The 22,609-nt window shown below is 43.3% G+C and overlaps 1 long non-coding RNA gene across 1 annotated transcript; it reads right to left on the reverse strand.

The window, feature by feature from the left end:
• Window positions 1–16,337: 16,337 nt before the first annotated feature.
• On the reverse strand, window positions 16,338–22,442 carry LOC135101083 (uncharacterized). Its single transcript, XR_010269004.1, has 3 exons — window positions 22,266–22,442; window positions 20,710–20,853; window positions 16,338–17,040 (listed from the first exon to the last, which is right to left on the reverse strand). It is a non-coding gene; the product is annotated as an uncharacterized LOC135101083 (long non-coding RNA).
• Between the last annotated feature and the right edge of the window lie 167 nt (window positions 22,443–22,609).

Genomic DNA, 22,609 nt, shown 5'->3' on the forward strand with positions numbered 1-22,609 from the left:
CACGCCTCTCCCGCTCCCCCGCGTCCGTGATCCTGTGTCATTCTTTGAGTTTCTTACGCAAGTTTTCCCTTTAGTCTTTGTGAAAACGCTTGGTTAGTCAACTAGTGCCTTTTCTTCTTAGTCTCTGGCCTCATAACTTTGATCAACAGTGTGTATTAAAGTGTATAGGAGGTTTATTAACAGTTTAAGGTATTGGTGAGTCGTATTCTCTTCTACTTGAAAATGTACAGATTCCTTGGTAAATCGATTAGTTTTTTTGTTCTTAGTTTCCGTAATTATGACTGACCTGGTATTAGTATTCAAGTGTTCCAAAGGTTTATTAACACTTTATGCGTTAATGAATTACTGTTATTTCTTTCTTCCCTCTGGAAAGTACTTGACAAACTATGCTGCCTCTATTTATGTTTTTTTTGGGGTCTTGATCAGTTTCCTTTTACGTCCAGAAATAAGCACTGAAGCATTTCAAGGAACATTCTATACTTTCTATGCTCTTTATAATACAGTAGATACATCTTAGGTAGTTATTTGGTATTGTGATGAGACGTTTTCTACCTCAATCTTGCTTTCTCTTTTTATTAATGCTAATGTATACAAGATTTTTTTCCTCTCATTCTTATCTTCGCATTCGCATTTCAATTATCCTTTCTCCCTTTATTGTTTTCCCCTGATCTTCTTTCCCACCGTCCTTCTTTTCCTCTCCTTTTCCTGCCTCTCATCCAACCCGCCCTCCCTCCTCCCACTCCTAACCACTGCTCCTCCTCCTTCCCCTCTTTCATCTTCCCCATGGTCTCCTCTCATTCCCTCGCCTATCACCTCCTCCCCAATTGGCACCTTCACCTCTGTTCCCCTCCTCCCATGTTGCTCCTCCTCCCCACCTACCCATCCATCTCCCCACAGTCCAGGCAGCACCCCTTCCCCACCTCCTTACCCACCCCTACCTCCCCCATACCCAAACTCTCCTCCTTCTCCTGCATCCCCGCCTCCCCCCACCAGCCATCTTTACCGCCAGATAGCACGGACAGTCGGATCTTGGTAATGATAGCAATACCAGTGTGTTCCTCAGAGTTGCCACGCGTGTCTCCCTTCACCCTCGCGTATTCTGAGCCTTAAAAACCGCAGCTTCCCTTCGAGTCACCCTCTCTTGCTACCAGTCATCATAATCCTCCATAAACTAAGAATTGCGAGGTGTGAATCCAAGTGTTCTTCCTCTATTTGTGACTCCTGTGGGTTCTGATTTCAAGGCTTGAGGGTCGGGGAGGATTGGTACCCCTGCCCGACGTGGAGGATACAGTAATGACGGGCTCTCGTCTTTCGCTGCGTACACAGTAATTTATTTTGCCAATAAATTCGCCTTGATTAATTTCGGGTATAATTTCAAGCCTCACCTGCAGTGCTGATAGGTGGCGCTTGGCTGGTGATTGAAGAAGACGCGGGAACAGACGGATGGCAAGGCAGAGCTGCTTCTCCCTATGCTGTTTGTGTGTCTGTCCCTCTCTCTACCTGTGTGCCTCTCTGCTCTTCTTTTTGCACACTCGCTCTTGTTCTTGTTCTTTTAAGCTACGTCCATCTCTTATTCTTGTTATGTTTCTGTCTGTTTGTTTGTTTGTTTGTGCTTATGTCTATCTGTTTGTCTGTGTCTATCTCTCTACTGTTGCCCCTATTCTTGTCCTCTCAACACAGCCTACACTCTCTCTCTCTCTCTCTCTCTCTCTCTCTCTCTCTCTCTCTCTCTCTCTCTCTCTCTCTCTCTCTCTCTCTCTCTCTCTCTCTCTCTCTCTCTCATTATCAAGACATATTGGTCCCATTAAACAGACACCAGTCACTCCTTCCCTTCAGACTCAAAACCACAAGGACTGCAGCCGACCCTCCTCTCCTCTCCTCTCCTCTGCTTTCCTCTGCTCCTCTCCTGCAATGCTTCATGTTTCCTAATTCCTGGACAGTGTAAAGGCTTGTGGCTGATTACGTGCAGAAATATGATGATGAGCCGAGACGTGGATGAGTGGAAGGATAGGAGGAAGTGAGCTATTAGGCATGGCTTCTCCGATATCGTGGTTAAGACGAGAGTTACGAGGAGAGCAGGAGATGAGGCGAGTTCGACGTATGATATGTAGTGTATAGTAATAGGAGTGATGATGATGATGATGATGATGATGATGATAAGGGTGGCAGTGATGTTAATGATGGTGATAATGATGTAAATAATAATAATAATAATAATAATAATAATAATAATAATAATAATAATAATAATAATAATAATAATAACAACAGCTACAACAATAAAAGAACAACAACAACAACAACAACAATAATAAACAATGATGAGAGAGAGAGAGAGAGAGAGAGAGAGAGAGAGAGAGAGAGAGAGAGAGAGAGAGAGAGAGAGAGAGAGAGAGAGAGAACCCTCGGATAATGTGGCAAAGCTTCAAAGGCTAACAAGTGTTGGGTGTGATGGTGGTGATGGTGGTGGTGATGATGAGTGTTGATAGGGACGAGTTAGCAGAGGGAGACTCGGTTAAGTATCATGAATGAGACACAAGCATAGTGATCAGGAAAACAGATGGGCCAAAACACACTTTGTGAGCTTGGCAGAGTTATGGGCGTCATGTATCACCGATGGCATCTTTATCATGTATGAGGGGCGCTGTAATTTATTGAGATAACTGCAGACTAAACCCGACGAGTATTAAGGAAAATAATGGCAGGAAATTTGTTCTCATGAAGCATAACTTTTCGCCAGGAACGAGTGAGCAGCGCGCGAGGTGGGCGGCTCGGCTTATCCTTCCCTTCCTTTCTTTTTCTCCTGGTAACCTCGCACGCAGGGATAATATACAGGCCGGTGGTGATTCTCGCGGCCCACACTTAGTGCAGCTTGTTGGTGGGCCTCCGGGCAGCCTCGTCCCTGCTTGGGTCCTCGCCGCAAGCCGCAGCCTCGAGGGGGAAGCCACGTCCAGTGAGTCTTTCTCTTTCCTTGAGTGAACTATCGTTGTGGTACAAGAAGCACAGTGTGATACCTTCTGGCTTCCCCACTGAAGCTTTCAATATTTCGAAATAAAGAATCAGAATTTTCATCTCTAATTATAAATATCCCAGGATGTGTATTCATAAACTTTAAACTTTAATTTTCGTTGCTCGAGATTTTCACATACGGAAGTGTTACTAGTTCAGCCTCACACGTCAAGATAACTCACAAGAACCTCACTCCAACTACTGTACGCAAAATCAAGACAAATTTGCAACTATTTCAGTAAACTAAGGTAACTGTCAATTAGTGACACTTGTACTTATCTATTAGTGTCATAAGACGTTAGTCACGATAAATCTAACCAGTCAATTTAATACATTCTTTACAATTAGTAGGCTTTGAGGTGAAGCTCCAAGGGGTGATACCTAAAGTCTACGGAGGAACCCACTACTGTTATTCTCGGGTTCACCGCCAGACCCACCCGCCGCCTCGGTCCTCCCGCCGCGGCCTCCCTGCACTGCCCGGCCGCTGATTTATTGTGCAGAGTCCTCAGACCTTCCTCTATCAGGGTATCAGTTTTATCAGCTCTGTTCGTACAATTATCTAATGCAGCACGTCAGCGAAGCGCCATCTCTGTCTCCTGAAGGGACGCCATTGTTGTGTGCAGCTCTTACAAAATGACACCCGGGGAATGTAAAAACTGATGAGAAAAAGAAAACCAGACGCGGGAGGATGAACGATTGCCGAAGGGAAAGAAAACAAGGAAATTGCACTGCAGTGTAAGGCCGCGGCCACTAAACGAGCAGCACGAAGACCAGCATGAGGGATTGAAAGGCAGTAATCGGTCCTCGCCTCGCCGGAAGACTCGACCCTCCCCAGATCACTATCACGAGACAGCGCGACGCATTGAAGTCTCCATATAACCTTCAAAGGACGACAGTAAATAAAGGCCTTCGAACCCCATTTCTCTCCCCTAATGAGGCTGGGAGGGCAGCTGGGCCATCCTGATGAGAGGGCGTCAGTGTGTGCCCTGCTGGTGGGCGGCGGCAGGATGGCAGTGTCGTGTGTGGGCGCCTCGATCAGCCACGCGGGCACTGCAGATCCTGCCGCCGAGGAGCGTGAAGACCGCCGGGATTCCACTCATCGGGAAGCGGCGCGGCAGTATTTATGAGGTGATTTTTGTGGGTCAGCGTGATAACCTGGGACTCCCTCATCGAGAAGCGTGGAGGCGTGATGGCGAGCGGCCTTCACACCAGCGGCGAGGTGGGAGGTTCACGTCGCGTATCTCCAGTAATTGTCGCATTCTGGAAGATGTAATCAGTTGTATTCCCAAGATAGAGAAGACCAATGATGTAAAAACCGCGTTAAGATTATAAAGAACAAAATCCCTTGGCATTATCAAAGACGAGTATATAGAATCCTTACTAATGTTAAAGAAATAAATATTATTTTCATTTATCACACTTATTCTTAAAGTAAATATCATTCGATAGAGACCCATTAAGAAAATAATTGCTCCTGTACTTCAAGCAGTCTGATTTTCCTCGAGTAATAACAATTTAAGCTCATGAAAAGACAAAAAATAAATTGATTTTCAAATTGAGAGGTAGATGACAGAAATAAACTCAGGAATCAGTTAGTTAGTGCAGAGACATCAGGGCGTCTTACAGGGAAACTGAGTAAGTTTATAAATGGGAATGGTAGGTGGACACAAGTAGGTACGTTTTTTACAGGAACTGCCACGTGTAGGCCCGCTGGCTGGTTGCAGATTACCTTATGTTCTGATGTTCTGACAAGACAGCTGACTCAGAACACTTTCATTGCACATGAAATAAAACCAATAAAAAGGCTTTTTCTGACCATTATGACAAAAAAAAAAAAAAAAAAGCGGAAATAATTAATTTGCAGGTCAATATTCTTAAAACTTTCTTCCTATCATCCCGACAAATTTTCACAAGTTATAAAGAACGTCATTAAAAATTTGTAGGATACTTTAATGATTTTAGCGATAAGTTAACAGAGATTGTGCATCATAAACAGAAAAAAGTAACACCGCAAGAAAGTTATGGTCATCACTGTGGTCTATAGCAACAGTCATGATGAAATTCATAACGTTTTAGAATACAAGCCCAAGAGACACGTCCACCACTATCTTGCAGCACGTGATTGCATGCTAAGGGATCTTTCTGGCCGCCATGTATAAACCTTTTACGTAAATCCTACCTGAGTTTTTTGTCCTAGAATATTTCCCATAAAAGTTTCATCCATTATAATTCCACAAGTGATACATTCTCCATACTTAGCCTAACTTAACCATATAAACTGATGTCAATAGTCAAACAGAATTGTATATGAATTAATAAATTGCGTTTCATCAAGAGCTCCTCAAATACTCGAAGGAACTAGGAGCTTTTTTTTTTTTTGTCATAATTTTGTTGCCCTTGGCCGTTACCCCTCTTACATAAAAAAAAAGAAAAGAAATGAAGGTGGTTGTCTAATATTTTTTTTTTCTGAGAACCAAACCTAACCTAACTTAACATCATCTCTCTCTCTCTCTCTCTCTCTCTCTCTCTCTCTCTCTCTCTCTCTCTCTCTTGTTTAACATACCATAAACCTTAAGTGATATTTTTAGGGGAGGGAAATCTAGTAAATGGAATGTTTGTAGGGTAAATGCAAAGGAAGTTCCCGTATTTTGATAAACATAACATGACCCACTCCGAGTCGTGATCTGAGCCTCACCATCTCTCTTTGTGTTATTTACAACGAAGGTTTCTCTGATAGAAGTATTAAGCTTGAACAGAAGAGCAGGCACACAAAAGTTATTCTCGGGTCTGGACTGTGTGTGTGTGTGTGTGCGTGTGTGTGTGTGTGTGTGTGTGTGTGTTTATGTGTGTGTGTGTGTTGCTTTTGTTAACTTTGCCATTTTTATTCATCCGAGGTTTAATTAACTTTTTTTTTTTCACTGACTTTCTATCTGTCTATATCTTTGCCTGCCAGTATATTCATCCGAGTTTTACATTTTTTCCTCTCTCTCTCTCTCTCTCTCTCTCTCTCTCTCTCTCTCTCTCTCTCTCTCTCTCTCCCCACCACCCATGCTCCCCGCACCCAAGCAGTCTTCCCTCCCCTGCCCGGCCTCACCCAATTAGGGCTTCACAGCCATAACAAACGGCGCGATATGGCAGGAGGCACAACGAGGAGTTTGTGGCTGATGAAGGCTTTGCCCTCTCCCTCCCTGTTGTGGTAATTGCCATACATGATCCAGGCCAAAGATTGAACTGATAATCTGCGGCCAAGGATAATAATAGTAGTTTTATCCTAAGGGGTTTAAAATTTCCATGCCACGATGCTGCGAGATTTCTGGGAGTTTGTGCATTCGAGGCCTTTTTTTTTTCTTTATTCTCCCTCTTTTTCTTTCGAAGGTTTTGATTTTTTGGAGAGGTCTTTTTAATTCTTTAATCTTTCTAATGATAGACGATATTTCTTGCATTTATTTTCGTATTGCAATTTCTTAAATCTTTTTTTTTTTTTTTTTTGGAAGCTGGAAATTACCTTCTTTTTTTCTATATCAATGCAAGCAATTTTCAAAGTGGTCAGAATGTTAGAAAGGGAAGACTGTAGCGGTAAATGTGCCAAGTATTACTGCAATGCTGACCTGTTATTAATCCTTACAATCCGGTAAGTAATCTGAACCACCGTGCTTGTGTAGTGAACTGCAAATACTGAAGCTGAGACGAAGGTTACGACCGAGATGACTCTTCAGCGAATATCCCGCCAGATGGAGTGTTCGGGAAAGAGTAGGTATACACACACGCACACACACACACACACACACACACACACACACACACACCACGCATTATTTCTTCATAACTCGCAAGACAAAGCAGAATCTAGTGAACAAAGAAAATAATACATAAATCTTAGTCAAAAAATTATCCCTTCCTTCGAGTCAGGGAAGTTTTCGGACACTTTTACGATGCAGAAATGATACACCGTTTAAATGCACATATTTCTACCCCGCACGAGGCAAATCCTTCCCTATTACCTCCGCAAACAACATCCATCAGTGTTATCGCGGCTTGTTGACTGATATACAGCTCCCCTGACGTGGCCGCGCACCCTCCACACCCTGCCCAGACACGCCCACCACCACCCTCACGCTCTTCCTCGCCATACTGACCACCTTCCACGCCGATCTGGTCAATAAATAGTTTGAAGTCTTCCTCAACAAGCCACATCGCGGCGGTCAAGGGCTGGACGGGGAGGAGAAGGGAGTGAATCTTTTGGAATCTTTCGTCCTCTACCAAGACACATCACAGGTTCTGGCAATTCTCTTACCCCTTATATTTTGATGTATTTCTCAATATCATCGCATCAGTAGGCCAGACAAGGTGGGGAATCTTTCGTCCTCTACCTAGACGCATACAAGATTTTGGTGATACTCCCGACCTCGTACTTTGATGTCATCTTCAATAAGCAACATTGTGGAGGTCGAGGGCTGAATGAGACAAACAATTCGGTGAATCTTTCGTCCTATAGAGTGACGTATCCAGTGCTTTAATGATTCTCCTGCCCGGATGTTTTGAAGTCTTTCTAAGTAAACAATACTGTGGGGATCGAGGTAGGTGGGACAAACATAGTAGTGAATCTTTCTCTACCGTGACAGATACAAGGTTGATGTTCTTGCCCTGTACTTTACACTCTCTAAATAAGTTACATTGCGACGGTCGAAGTTTGAAAGGAATGGTCAAGGTGGCATTGCTGGGATCAAAGGCTGGAAGGGGCAAACAAGGCGCTGAAGTTTTCTCTAGCACGACAGATGGATAGTTTTGGTGTTACTCTCGAGCTGTTATTTACTTGACCTGCCAGTCTTTCTCTCGCACTGCTTTGAGTTACATCCGAATGATTCTCAAACACCAGTGCCTCTCAGGTGGATTGGCTGGTATTGTTCCCTCTTCGTTGCTGCTCACAAGAGGCAACTGAAGGGGAAAGAACGAAAGGACCGCCGATTCCCTTCTTGTGGCATAAACTGTAATAAGGTCTTGCCATGGCTATTCTGGTTTGAGGTGATAAAGGAGTCTCTCGTTTTTATATAAAGATTAGATTATTATTATTATTATTATAATTATTATTATTATTATTATTATTATTATCATTACTACTACTACTACAACAACTACTACTTCTACTACTACTACTATTGCTGCTGTTGTTACTACTACTACTACTACTACTACTACTACTACTACTACTACTACTACTACCACCGCTACTACTACTGCTACTACTACTGCTACTACTACTATTACTACTACTACTGTTGTTTTTGCTGATGTTATTGCTTTGTTGCATATGAAGAAATCTGACTGATGAAAAATTAAGCAGCAGCAGCAGCAGCAGCAGTAATAGTAGTAGTAGTAGTAGTAGTAGTAGTAGTAGTAGTAGTAGTAGTAGTAGTAGAGTGGTAGTAATAGTAGTAGTACCAGCAGCAACACTATTAATATGCTGATAACGATATACACTAAATCCTAACTCACGACACACTAAAGCCACAGATCAGCACGGCCAACAGCGCTGTCAGCACACACACACACACACACACACACACACACGTGGCATTGCTTCACATCGCGCACTTTTCATTATTCGGCTGTGCTCTCTGGTTCCCCTTGAGGGCAGCAGCGGGCAGGCGGCGGGACGGCTCAATCAGGGTGGCGGGTGAGGCGGGTCACCATAACTCAGGCAGGCGGTCGTGCGGACGTGACGCGGCGCATGGCAGGGCAGCTTTTAATCATAATACTTGGCTTGGACAAATTATAAACAGTGCCAAGTATAATTGTTGACTTGGCTCATCCACGGCCACGTCTTGCTGCCTTTGTTGTGCATCCAATACTTTTTGTTATGAAGATTTAATACTTGGTTTATGTTCGAATATACAGTTATCATCTTCGCCCGCATTTGATTTATTTATTTAGTGAAATGTTTGTGTGTTTATTTACTAATGTATGAATTTATTTAGACTTTATGCCCACAATCACCTCCTTTTCCATTCACTCACCTACCCACGCACGCACGCAGCCACCCACACATACAGACACATACACACAGACACAAAATGTTCACTAGCTCTTAAATTCCTTGTCAGTCACTTTGTAAGCTGAGGTCTGCATCCCGTTCAGGTTTACGGATAAACACTGAGAATATGAGCTGTCCTCCTGGAGCAATGTGATGGAGTGTGCGGTTCGTGGAAGGTCTCAATCTTACCCATAGATCAGAACACATGGGCTTTAATCTATTACTAAGAGGATGCAGCTAACAATCATGGGTCCGGTACATGATTCTTAAGGGTATGGGTGATTTAAGCCACTGATGTTCTCCTTGATGTTCTCTATTGAGCTTCACTGCCCGCCTCTGCTGTGTCTCTTTACTAATAATACTGATACTGGTTATGGGGATCAAAAACTTTTGTCAACGGCAGCGCAAATCTATGTTTAGTAGGTTATGTCAGTCAGTCAGTTAGTTGGTTAGGTTACTAGTCTTATTCATCTATTTGTATTTATTTGTTTGTTTACCTATTTTTTGTATGTATTTATTCATATTTTATCTGCTCCCCACGTCTCCTTGTCTCCTTTTTAATCTCTTATCCTCTTTCCCTGTTTTCGCCACCACGCGGGCAATCCTGCATACCTTTCAGAGGCCTCCCAGTCCCTTGCCATCCTCATCCCTTTCTTGTTCATAGTTTTCTTACTCTTATTCCTTCTCCATATACAATAATATATCTTACTTGCTCATTATCAAAATCATTCGCCCAACACGAATGTAACTGTAATAGTCTTCGTGCCACATAGTAAAATGACGATTCGTCGCTAAAAACTCATATAATACAATCATTTTCAATTTATATAATTCTTTTCCAGCCTAATTTTTCCATACTTAGTTAACTTGTAGCTGCACGGACTTTAGTAGATACCTTCGCTATAAGCTAAGAAATCTCGTGGTATCTTTCTTTGCTGTTTATTGTCACGTATTTCCTCTCCCTTCCTTCCTTCCCGTGGCGGACGTGACGAGTGGTGGCAGCGGCTTCCCTGTGTACGCAGCGCTGCGGCAAGGACGAGGTGAGGCAAGGGGAGAAGGGGCGGGCTTCCGACGCCCCGCCATCATTGTCGTCACGAGTGATGAAAGACTCACAAAAAATATTCAAGGTGGAACGAAAAAAAACGACAAAAAAGCAAGACAGGAATTACGTAAACACGTCCTTTTGCGGGCTGCGGGAGGAATGACCCGCTGCAGGTCAGTCCCTCTGCCGCAGGAGCCTCTTGGGCCCGAGGCGCCGCACGATAGTGTCTGTTTCCACGGGAACAATGGCACTCGCTTCACGGAAGGGGAGCTGAGGGGGGAGTGGGGATCAACATCACACACACACACACACACACACACACACACACACACACACACACACACACTAACACAATTCCCACAGGCACATCCAAGAGATGGTCTCAGGTAATCATTGACAACAACTCTGTTTTGGCAGCTTAAGACTGTATCAATGTTTTGGAGAAGAGACACATGGAATACTAGGATTTTAAGCTACAACCCGACCCTGTTTCTGAATTCTAGTAAGGGACTGACTCGCTTTCTTCATCAAATTATACTGTAACTGGAACCCAATACCTCTGGGGTGGCACCTGCAGCCTCTGTCCACTGAACACTGAGTGGGGAGCAAACATCTCCCACAAGAGTGACTGGCCGTGTCTGTGCGCCCAGAGAAGCATATCTAAAAAGTGTGTGCCACTTAGCGACAAAATGGAGATTTATAACTACACATGTGATTACTGCAACAACACCAAGTCATTAGTGAATGAAAAACTTCTTATAGGAGGCAGAGTACAATTCATAAAAGAGTAGGAAAAAACATTATCATTTCAGTTTCTGCGTCGAGTCTCCTGTTATCGAGTCATGTCTTATCACGTGTATTTTGTTTTGTCTTCTCCTTTATTTGAGCAAACTGTTTATTTGCCGTCAGTACTAATACTCGCGTGTTACCGAGTGTGTCGGACGCATGTATGTAACACACTCCATGACGTCTATCACCTTCGAGTCACCAACTTCGATTCACTCTATTTGTCTGTTCGCCCGTCAAGAAAAACCTTCATATCTCACAGAGTCTAACGCACGCCCATGTAACACATCCTATGACGTCTGTTACCTCAAGAGATGCCAGGCCTGCCACTCATGCACCATTCAGAGGCCTACATGTCTTGATCCTCCGCACAGAGACATCCATTGTGCGGCGAGCAAAAAAAAGAAAGAAAAAATCAGACTGTAGCACAACAAGTCTTGCTGTTAATGCCCCTTGAGGTGAAAGGCTCGGCGTTGCGTAAGTCTACACTCAAGACTGCCTCTGTGCGACTAGACTCATGGGAGGGTAGCAAGGCGAAGGAGGAGGAGAAGGAGGAAGAGATGGACAAGGAGGAGGAGGAGGAGGAGCACAGTACTGAAAGCCAGGAGTACGCTCTTCATGGGCCTCGCCTCCTGGCACGCAAAACAATGATGACACTAAAATGAGGGACACTTGGCAGCAGTATTATGTAGCCGCGGAGACAATGGCTGCCGTCCTGCAACTCTGTCAGAGGAGTGAGCCGCTTTTGTAAGGGGGCAAAGACATCGCCGAGGGTAATACTCCGACAGCGAGAGGAATGTGACTGCCCGGTGGTGTGTGGTGTTCGGTGCAGGGAGTGTACGCAGGGTAGGATGGGACGAGTTCTTGAGCAGCGAGACGAGCTGGTGGTGTGGGGACTACGCAGTGGGACGGGCAATGGTGTGGTGGGATGGGACGAGTGTCTTGTCTACAGTAGGACGTACTTTGAGTGAGTATGGCTTGCATGACGTGACGCAGTAGAGATGATCAGTGCATGATTTATTTATTTATTTATTTATTTATTTTTTATGTTAGAAGGGTTCTGGCTAAGGGGAGCAAAATTGATCAAAGAAAAGGCCTGTGAAATCGCCAGTCCATACAAGAAACAGTTTAAAAGTAAGTCCATATTACATTGTGAAGCGACTTGGAGCCTCACCACTGGAATTATTTGATAGGCAGAGGATACTGGTAAATACTGGGTGGCACCATTAAGAAAGGAAACGAGTCAAGAATTATGAAATGTGTGATAGGAATATTCACATTAATTTATTAGTATTAGCTGTATTTTACTCATCTTTCTTTATGACGCTCACTTAGACAAAAAGGTGTTTGCTTCTACGTGAGTAAGTGACGTAGAAAAAGGAAAAGGAAAGGAAAGTGGGCAAGTCATTACCAAGTCAAATGTGTGTGGTGGGGAGCGTGACGGTGCTGGCAAAGGGGAGCGTGTTGCCACCACAAAGGGGAGCGCAGTAAAGGGAAAGGCAGCATTGACGAGCGGCATGTTTGTTCTTATGGGCACTCTCTAGTCTCAGCTGTGCAATGTTCCGGTGGCTGCCTGAACCACGTCACACACAACGCTGTCTTTGTGTTTACGTAGCGCCAGTGTGCTGCACTTAAAACAGTGAGGGGCCGCAAGTCCGCAAGGCACATAAAACTCCGGCCACTAATGACATCACAGATTTCAAGAAGTTTCATTCACGAGGCAATGGAATGTTCCCTTGCCCCTTTTCCTTTCCTTTTCTCTTTCTTTCCATGACATCACTTCTGGCTAAAGCTGTTGGTAAATACGAGGGATTTTAAATTCGCCATCTATCTCGTCACGTCTCTGCTCTGTGTTCTAAGTGAGAAATTTTCAAGCCTCGAAAAAACAAATTGCTCTCTTGATAAAATTTCAAGTTGGTCGACAGGTAAGATCCTAATTTGCTAGACTGGTAGAATCCTAAGTTGACAGGTAAAATCTTAGGTTACTCGACTGGTAAAATCCTAAGTTGTCCGCTTGTTAAAATTCTAAGTTGCTCAAGTGGTAAGATCTTCAGCATACTTCTAGATGTGCAACTCTATGGACTATTTTGGTACAGATTAAAATAAGTCCTCGTACGTCAGTTTGGAGACAAGGACGGAGAGGCGAGACTGAGGTGGTTCGGCCACGTGCAAGGAAGCCGAGGAGTTCTTTGGGAGGAGACTCAGAAAACGGAGTAAACTGGAAACGTGTGATTATCTGTGGCGACCCCTAACGTGAGCAGCCCAAAGAAGAGAATAATTTCAGAACCACACTGTCTTTAACCGCAGTCCAACACATGGCATGAGTGACAACACTTCGAAGTACTATGCGTTAGAGATCAAAATAAATAAATAGATAACTAGTACAAAATCTTCCGGAAGAGTGGGGATTTTGCAAACTTCACTTAAATGGATAATGACCTCGCCATTTTTTTCAACGTCGCCGCAGAACCCCCCCTAACAAAAACTCCCAGGGTACAACACCTGAAAAAGACTAAAGGTGCAACAGAAAACTGCGCAGTGAGTGACCGTATGAGCAGCACTATCATCGCATTTCAGTGACAACCCTAACTCCACACACGGGAAAAAAAAAAAATAAAAAAAAAATAATAAAATATATATATATATATATATATATATATATATATATATATATATATATATATATATATATATATATATATATATATATATATATATATATATATATATATATATATATATATATATATATATATATATATATATATATATATATATATATATATATATATATATATATATATAGTAAAAAAATTCAGAAATTATGGACACGCGACTGTGGTCCGGGAGCGTGGAGGCGCTAGACAATGCCCGGCCGCAGTGACCTGGCAGCCCCGGGACGGCTGAGGGGAGACTGGCAGAGATTGTACTGACGTCACTGCGTTAGCCAACTCTGGGGTCGGGATGGGGAGGCCTGGGTGGCACTGGACCCTCTTTAGTACGCTGGCCCGTGTTTCGAAACGTTTTGTTCTCCCACAAGGAGTATTTCTTAAGACCACAGAGATTATTGTTTTGGTCCTCACAGCGGGCTTTTCTGTTGCTGATGGAGGGCCTTTGAGCAAGTATCACTGCAAACATGAAACTACTCTTGAAAACTAATAAATTTCACTGCAGGTTATTAAAAGTATCTGATGTAAGTTACCGAAACTTTAAAGAACACATTAATCGACTAAGTGACGGAGAACAGCGGGAAGCTGAAGCTGATGAAATGAAGATGCTCGAATATTGTAAAAAGATAAATAATAAAAAAAAAAAAAATGCCTGTAAAGAAAAGATAAACCTTGATGCACTTCACCTGGCTCTGTACTACGTATTCAGAGAAATGACTGCATCAAGGAGTTATTGTTTATAGTAAGGTTGAGGCGCCGAGGTCTTGTCCTTCACTCCCTATAGGTGCTCTCTCCCGCTATTGCTTCCCTACCAAGATTTTTCAAATATACAATTACATGCAACTTCCAAGCGAATCAACAGATATTGGGTCTCCTAGGACACATCAAAACACTTCATCAGTGTTTGTGAGGAAACACAACTAAGCTTTCACTGAGATCTAGAGAGAAAGAAGTTTGTCACTCTGGTAGCAATGTTGTCCAATAATTCCCTTGTTGCTCGTGGATATAGTGAAGCAGATCAACATTTCAAAGTTCTCTCTTTGCTCCGTGATATCTTTTTTTTTGCAGCGCGTGGTCCAGCTGGAGATGGACAAGCACTAGAGTACAAATATGACGAAGGAATGTAAGAGAGTTTGAAGCGAGAGGTGCCTTGCGTTGGCGCCTCGCAGCGGGAGGGTCCGCTGAGCCACAGCGGGAGTGTTAACCCCGTGACGGCAGCAGCTCTCGGTGGTCAGGAGTTCAGCGACAGGTCAGTGGCAGGGCAGCGGACGGGTCAGGGTAGGGCGTCGTCCTGCCACGCGGCCTTCTTGCTGCGTCAACAGCCGGGCAAGTAATACGTTTTTTGTCATTGTTGTGCATCTTGTCGCCGCTCCTAGGATGTACTTACTACTTAGTGCATCTGTAGGGGATCTTACCGATATGCAAAGCAGTCCCGGCGTGGCAATCTGTGCTCCCGAGTTCACTGGCCCTGCTGAGGACACTTTTATTTCGCTTCACACTGCGGTTCGTCTTGCAGCAGAGGTGAGTTAACGGGGAGCCGCAGGGGAGCGCCGCGCTGGCATGACGCAAGACTGGACGTAACCGTGGTGTAAGTAGCGTTCTCAGGTAAGTGTCGAAGGATGCAATAATCAGAAAACACTAATACATACGGCGAAAGCTGTGGTAATGCATTTTAGCATTGTGCAGGCAGTGGATAATTTGACCTAAAGGATTTGACAACAAAATTGTGAGTGAGATTTTCACAAATTAATGACAGTGACAAATTGTTGTGGCGTCGAGGTGACGTGAATGCTGGGCACATAGTGAGCCGCTGTGTGTGTGTGTGTGTGTTTGTGTGTGTGTGCGTGTGTGTGTGTGTGTGTTATAAATTAACTGATTAATATAAATGTTATTTTCAATAATAATAATAATAATAATAATAATAATAATAATAATAATAATAATAATCTTTTATTATTATTATTAATTATTGTTATTATTATTATTATTATTATTATTATTATTATTATTATTATTATCATTATTATCATCATTATTGTCATCATCATCATCATCATCATCATCAGTATTACTGCTACTGTTGCCACAACGACCATCCTCATTGCTAAGGGAAACACCGTGACAGCACACATGGAGGCCAGGCTGGAAGAACATTGCCACTACCAGAGAGAGGGAAGGGAGGGAACAGGGAACCCTTTTTTTGTACTACGGTGTATTCATTCCTTCACCGAGACAAGGCGTGACGTCTCGTCTTGGCTGACACAAAACACTTTCACCGTGATAGTAAAAAAAAAAAAAAAAAAAAATCCACATTCTCTACAGTTATGTCCTAGTCACAGTCACAGTCACAGTCAGTTATGTGTCTAGTCACAGTCTATGCACTTTACATGAAATAAGTTACTTCTGTTCTTTCTGCGTTACTGAAGTGGACATTCTAATTAAAAAAAAAAAACGGTCTGAATATTCTATATCCTCGTAGCAGTCAGTGCTACAGAAGAGAGAGAGAGAGAGAGAGAGAGAGAGAGAGAGAGAGAGAGAGAGAGAGAGAGAGAGAGAGAGAGAGAGAGAGAGAGAGAGTAGAGTATGCGTTAGTTTAATTATAATATATATGGAAAGCATCGTGCTGCTTGAGCGTCCTTATCTTTCGTCGCGTCTTGCAGCTCGTTGAAAATAAGCAAGTGAATAAATTAATTAATAAATAAACAGATAAATAAATAATAGATAAATCAATCAATTAAAAGCTCGATATTTTTCCAAAGACTGGGAAATAATAAGATGCAGTAAAATGCTTGTTTTCCTTGCTAATTTCTTCCTTACGTTAACAGCACCTGCCAGTGTACTATTATGCGGTAGACAATTGAAGTCACATGGCGCTACGGTTAAGTATGCTACACGATAATGATGTTGTGGTATGAATCTTCTGAAGGTTCAAGTCATGGTAGGATGAAAAACAGAAAAAAAAAGTTACTGAGTTTACCAATGAAAAGAATGAAAGAGCAAAGATAATGGCTAACTCTCCCGCTAGTAAGGTGGACAGACTAGTAAGGTGGTGACATCGAGAAGAGAGTTATGTACAGCGGGGTGATGTGAAGAGGAGAAACAGGAAGTTAAAAAAGTTCAAAAGTCCAGTTACCATGATAGATTAGGTTTACTTATCAATAAAAAAAAAATAAATAAATAGATAAATAAAAAAGGGAAAAAAGAATCTACCCGAGCAAAGTACATGTGTGGAGTTTCTGGTAGATAGACAGACAGACAGAAGGGCAGCGACCCTGGAGCGTCTCTTCGGGGCTGGCGAGCACTGCCCTTCAGGAGGCGTTGACTGCAGTGTTACGTATGCCGGCCGATGTCGCAACAGGCGGCAGCGAGACACAGGACAATATGCAATCTGGCTTACATGACCCCAGCACCGGTGTTATGCAAGGCTGCGGCGGAGAGAGCTGGGGCGACGCACAGGCAAGGAGAGACCGAGAGAGGAAGGGCGGGAATAGTGCTGCAGATGCCTGGAATAGATTCGGTGGTCAGTCAATAGTAAGCTTTTCATCAAGAAAGGAGACTGAAGCTTTTAAGATCATTTTCCTTACAGAGGCGTACATTAAGATAAAATGTGATAGAAGTCTTCATGTGCTATAATGGATATAACAAGAGTGATATGAAAAAAAGATCATTAGAGCCAGTAATCAGGATAGGACAAGAAATAACGGGTTCAGGCTTGATCAAGTTAGATAAAAAAAAAATAGGAAGAAATTGGTTTTCAAATATAACAACAGATGACTGGAATACACTCAGTAACAAGGCTGCTACTGCCGAGATAAGAGGAACCTTAGAATGAGATTAGATAATTTCATGAATAGGAATGGTAAGTGGGTAAAGTTACGCATGTCTTACACACGGACTGCCACGTATAGGCCTAACGGATTCTTGCAGCGTCCCTTTTGTTCCTATGATAAGAGGGCTGGAGTTTGAACATTATCGAAGAAAAGAAGGGAAGAGAGAGAGAGAGAGAGAGAGAGAGAGAGAGAGAGAGAGAGAGAGAGAGAGAGAGAGAGAGAGAGAGAGAGAGGTGTCCAGAAGAATAACTGGCACAATGTTTAACTTAGATCTGGGTGACGCAGGAACACATCAACAAAATAAGCTGGAAAGGTAAGCAAGGATGAAACACACTACGGGGGTGACAAGAAAACCCAAACGGAGATGGTCTAGGCGCCTAGCGGGAAGAGGAGAACAAGAACCCATTAATAAAAGGGCATGAAGAAAACCGGCTGAAACAAGACAGAAAGGAGACGGAGAGAGTGAGATGTGAAGATGGAGTCAGTCTGGCGGTGGAGCAGCACGGGATGGGAGGCACAGAGGATGACGCAATGGACAGCAACAACTGGGAAAAGATTCTGGAGGCCGCCAACCCTAGACACTAAGAAGATGGCGGAAGAAGATATAGAAGAAGAAGAAGAAGAAGAAGAAATAAGTATAAGAATAAAATCAAGCAAGGACTAGATTAAGATATAATGAAGTTAGCAAGACAGGGGCACTGAAACCTTCAAGAAAACGTGCTAGATCAACGTAGAGAATGAGAATATGATTATGCGAAGAGTAAGTGAATGCAACCTTTGGAAATATGATCCTGAAAACAAGGTGAAGAATAAGATTAAACGAGGATGAAATTAGGAAAGAATGAAGTCAGCAAAGTTTCTCAGCAGAACAAGACGTGTTGGATATTGTTAAAGAAGTGAGAGCCAGGAAGTGAGAGGCTACCTACCTACCCCCCTCTCCCTCAACCAGCACCACCACCACCACCACCACTACCACTGCCACCGCCGCCGCCTAACAAATGAATACAAGGCTAGAGACACGATCATCATTTATATAAGATGAATTACACGCATATTGACCAGCAAGATAACAGCCTTATTTAGATCAGATGGAAATTATAGACCATGTAAGCAGCACCGGTACTCGATCACCACCACCATCACCACCACCACCACCACCACCACCACCACTATGTACATTACCACTACTACCGTCACCACTATCACCACTACTATCACCACCACTACCATCATCACAACCACCACCACTACCAACACTGTCACCACCACTATTACCATCATCATCACCACCACCATCACTACTGCCATCACCACTATCACTAATACTGTCACCAGCCTCACCATCATCACCACCACCACCACCACCACTACCAACATTGTCACCATCACCATAACCACTACTACCATCACTTCCACCACCACCATCACCATTGTCACCTCCACTACCACTACTGTCACCACCACTAGCACCACCTCCAATATTTCCATCACCACCACTACTATTACCACCATCACCACTATCACTGTCACCACCAACACTACCACTGTCATTATCATCATCACCACTGGCACCCGTTACCAGCACCGCCATCATAACCACTACCATTACAACACCAAAACTACTACTCCTGGCTACCATTCGCCACTGTACTGCTAAGATACCATCAACACTATCATCACCATATCTTTCACTATCATCACTTCCGCCACCACCACTACCATCATCAAAAGTGGTGAAAAATCAGTGACTGTCAAAACGAGGAGAGAGAGAGAGAGAGAGAGAGAGAGAGAGAGAGAGAGAGAGAGAGAGAGAGAGAGAGAGAGAGAGAGAGAGAGAGAGAGAGAGAGAGAGAGAGAGAGAGAGAGATACGTAACTGGTTTATTGACAGCAACAATCTTACACATTACATGAAAATTTATCATTCAAATATTCATCTTTATTCTTAAACGCTTTTTTTTTTTCTCATAATAATAATTAATCAGATTTTCACAAGTGTTTCCTTTCTATTACTGGTGTAGATTTATTGTTAAATTCTTGTTAATTCTTCTTCATGTTCTTTTCCCTATTGTTCTTGTTCTTCTTGTTCATGTTCTTCTCCCAATTGTTCTTGTTCTTCTTGTTCTTGTTCTTGTTCTTCCTCTTCTAACACAGTAATTATACCAACCAGAACCTTAAAACTCTCTATGACAATCCCAGTAACTATCATACTGTACACAAACAAGATTATATACATCTGTAGTCCATCTTACATACTGATTATTGATAGAGACAGAGGCAGACAAAGAGAGATAAACACAACACGACGAGGAAGTAAGGACACACACACACACACACACACACACACACACACACACACACACACAAGTAGGAAGAAAGAAGTGGCGTTGTGGCGTAGTGTTCTTATGCTACCGCTGCCTTCATTATGGCCGCCCAGATGATGATGGGAGATTATGGTAATTAAGATCCTGATCGATTCCCCGTGATTGATGTTGTGATGTTGGTGATGACGCGCGATGACTGATGACGCTGACCTCGCGCGCGGACGTTGATGTAAGCTCGTGGGCCGCTGCGCCTAATGGATCCACAATTTACATGATACTTGAAGAAGACTCGGTGTCCTCTGATGTCCAGGCGCGTGTGCTTATGAAGACGCGAAGGAGGAAAGGCAAGAATGTGTACGGGACAAAGTGAGGAAAGTTGACAGTTTTGGTAGTGGTGGTGTTAGTAGTTGTAGCAATGATGGTTATAGTAGTAGTAGTAGTAGTAGTAGTAGTAGTAGTAGTAGTAGTAATAATAATAATAATAATAATAATAATAATAATAATGATAATAATAATAGAGATAGTAACAGTAGTAGTAATATACTGTAGGTGTCTTTGATATTTGGTATCAAAGCTAAAAAGAGTTGAAACGTACATTTTCTTTTTCTTCTTTTTTTTTTTCGTAATAATCATGGCCAAAAATTAGCCACTAAAAGCATACAACTTTCCCAAACACATTTATAAACGTTACAATTTTTTTTCGTGTACATGCGAAGCTGTTGGTTCTTAACACTCTGTCAATACAAAACAAACACAAGAAATCAGGTTAGATTTCACTGCGATAAAAACTGTTGTTGTTTCTAATTGCAAAACAAATTAGAATGATCCGACTTGTTAAGCTGCAAAAACGAGGTAATATAAATTCAACTACGACCACAAAACTGCAGCCCAAACTTCCTTACGAAAAAAAAATAAAATAATATACATCAGTCTCATATTTCAAAACAGATTACAAACTGACTCACTCACACAAAATACGAGGCGATACAACTTGGGTTAAGATTACAAAAAGAACGCTACCTCTTCCTCCAACAAACTTCCATGAGCCAAACTCGAACTCGCAACATTGAAGCCACAAGACGAGCACTGAGCCAGAAAGCCACCTGGTGTTGGGATGCGTAGTGCGTAGCAGCGGTGGCTCTCGGGGCGGTGAAGCGTCACCACCTACAGGCAGACAGACAGACGCTCCACAGAGTACGCGGCTTATGAATGATGGCGAGGGAGCGTTTAACTGATGACCAGGTGAAGAGAATGACAAGTAACTGGATAGAAATATCAATACACTGAGGGATAGACAGAAGGACAGGGATAAACAGATGCATTAATTCACAGATAAAGGAATAATGAGTAATGGACAAATAGATGAGCCTTAACTGATAACAAAATCACCAGGAAAACTATAACTGGAATGCCTATAAAAATTACCCCTCACTTGCACAATAAAAAGAAAAAGATTAAGACGTATGATTTACACTAACAGCAAAATATAAGACGTAGTTCGAATGTTGTGGTCAGTAGGACGGGACGGATGGATTTTGTGTGTGTGTGTCTGTGTGTGTGTGTGTGTGTGTGTGTGTGTGTATTCATGAGCCGTGGGCCATGAGTGAGGCTATCATGTGTGAGTGACTCGTCTCTTTGTCAGTGTTGAGCAAGAGAACGTTCGCCATACATCGCTGTCCCGTCCCCGCCCCGCGTCCCCGCCTCTCCTGCCCCCTCCCTCCCTCCAGCCAGCCAGCCAGCCAGCCAGCTCTCCATTCCTCCTGTCCTCACTTCCCGCTAAGCATCCTCTCCCCTCCTTTCTTCCTTTATCTTTCCTTCATGCAATCCAGCTAACGTCTTTCATGCTTACGGTTGCTCTCTCTCTCTCTCTCTCTCTCTCTCTCTCTCTCTCTCTCTCTCTCTCTCTCTCTCTCTCTCTCTCTGCCTCACTTTCCCTCAACACATCTAATCTCTCCTCTACACCCCCTCTCTCATTTCTCGGAATCTTCGCTCTTAACCCACACCGCTGCCCGCTCTATTCTTCCCCACTAGAACACTCTTCACTGCCCCATTCATCATTGCTTCCCTTCCCTGCACCGCGCCACCTGTTCCTTGCCTCGCACCGCCCACCCGGTAATGGGGCCTCTCGATCCCTCTGTTCCTCTTTGTACTCGTTACGTCACTTCTCCAGTACGAAGCTAATGTAATTCCTCATTTGCCTATATTTACATCTTTTGAACTCTTACTACCCCAACTCAATATTCACATCCTCTGAACACTTACTAGCCTCAGTGGAAAATCGAAACATCGCAGTTATACCTCAGGTAGTGTCAGGAGTCAGGAATCACGAGCAGAACGGTCAGGCAACACCACAACCGCCACCGCCTCCAGTACGAAACTAATGTATTTCCTTACAAACACATCTTATGTTCACACTTGTGCCCTATTCACTCCCACTGGAAAGTCACAGCAACAGCATGTCATTGTCTTTCCCCGGTTAATGTCAGAAAAGAGTTATAAGTAGAGCAGCGTGCATATAACACCACTGCCACCATCTCCCGTCCTCCTGATAATGGAGAAACAAGCTGTTTACTCACGGCCATCAAGATTTGCCCACTCCAAGCCTCGCTCCGTCAGTGACATCGCCTCCCTCACCTCCCAGGAGTCCTCAGGGTGTCTCCTGCACAATGCCATCACCTGCCACAGCGGGGTAACACGGTATTGTGGAGATTTACAGTCGTCAACACACTACACCGACCACTGCCAACAAAAGTACTGCGTGGCAACTAGAGGCACACTCACGACGAGGGGTGAGCACTGCGTGGTGAGCTGAGCGGCGGGAAACTTAAATATTTACCTCAGTGACTCGATTAACACTTACAGAAAATTAAAACAGATTTACCTTGTTTTGTACACCGACATGCAAACAAATCACTCAGTT

The sequence above is a fragment of the Scylla paramamosain genome, chromosome 6 (assembly GCF_035594125.1).
Source record: "Scylla paramamosain isolate STU-SP2022 chromosome 6, ASM3559412v1, whole genome shotgun sequence".
NCBI lineage: Eukaryota > Metazoa > Arthropoda > Malacostraca > Decapoda > Portunidae > Scylla > Scylla paramamosain.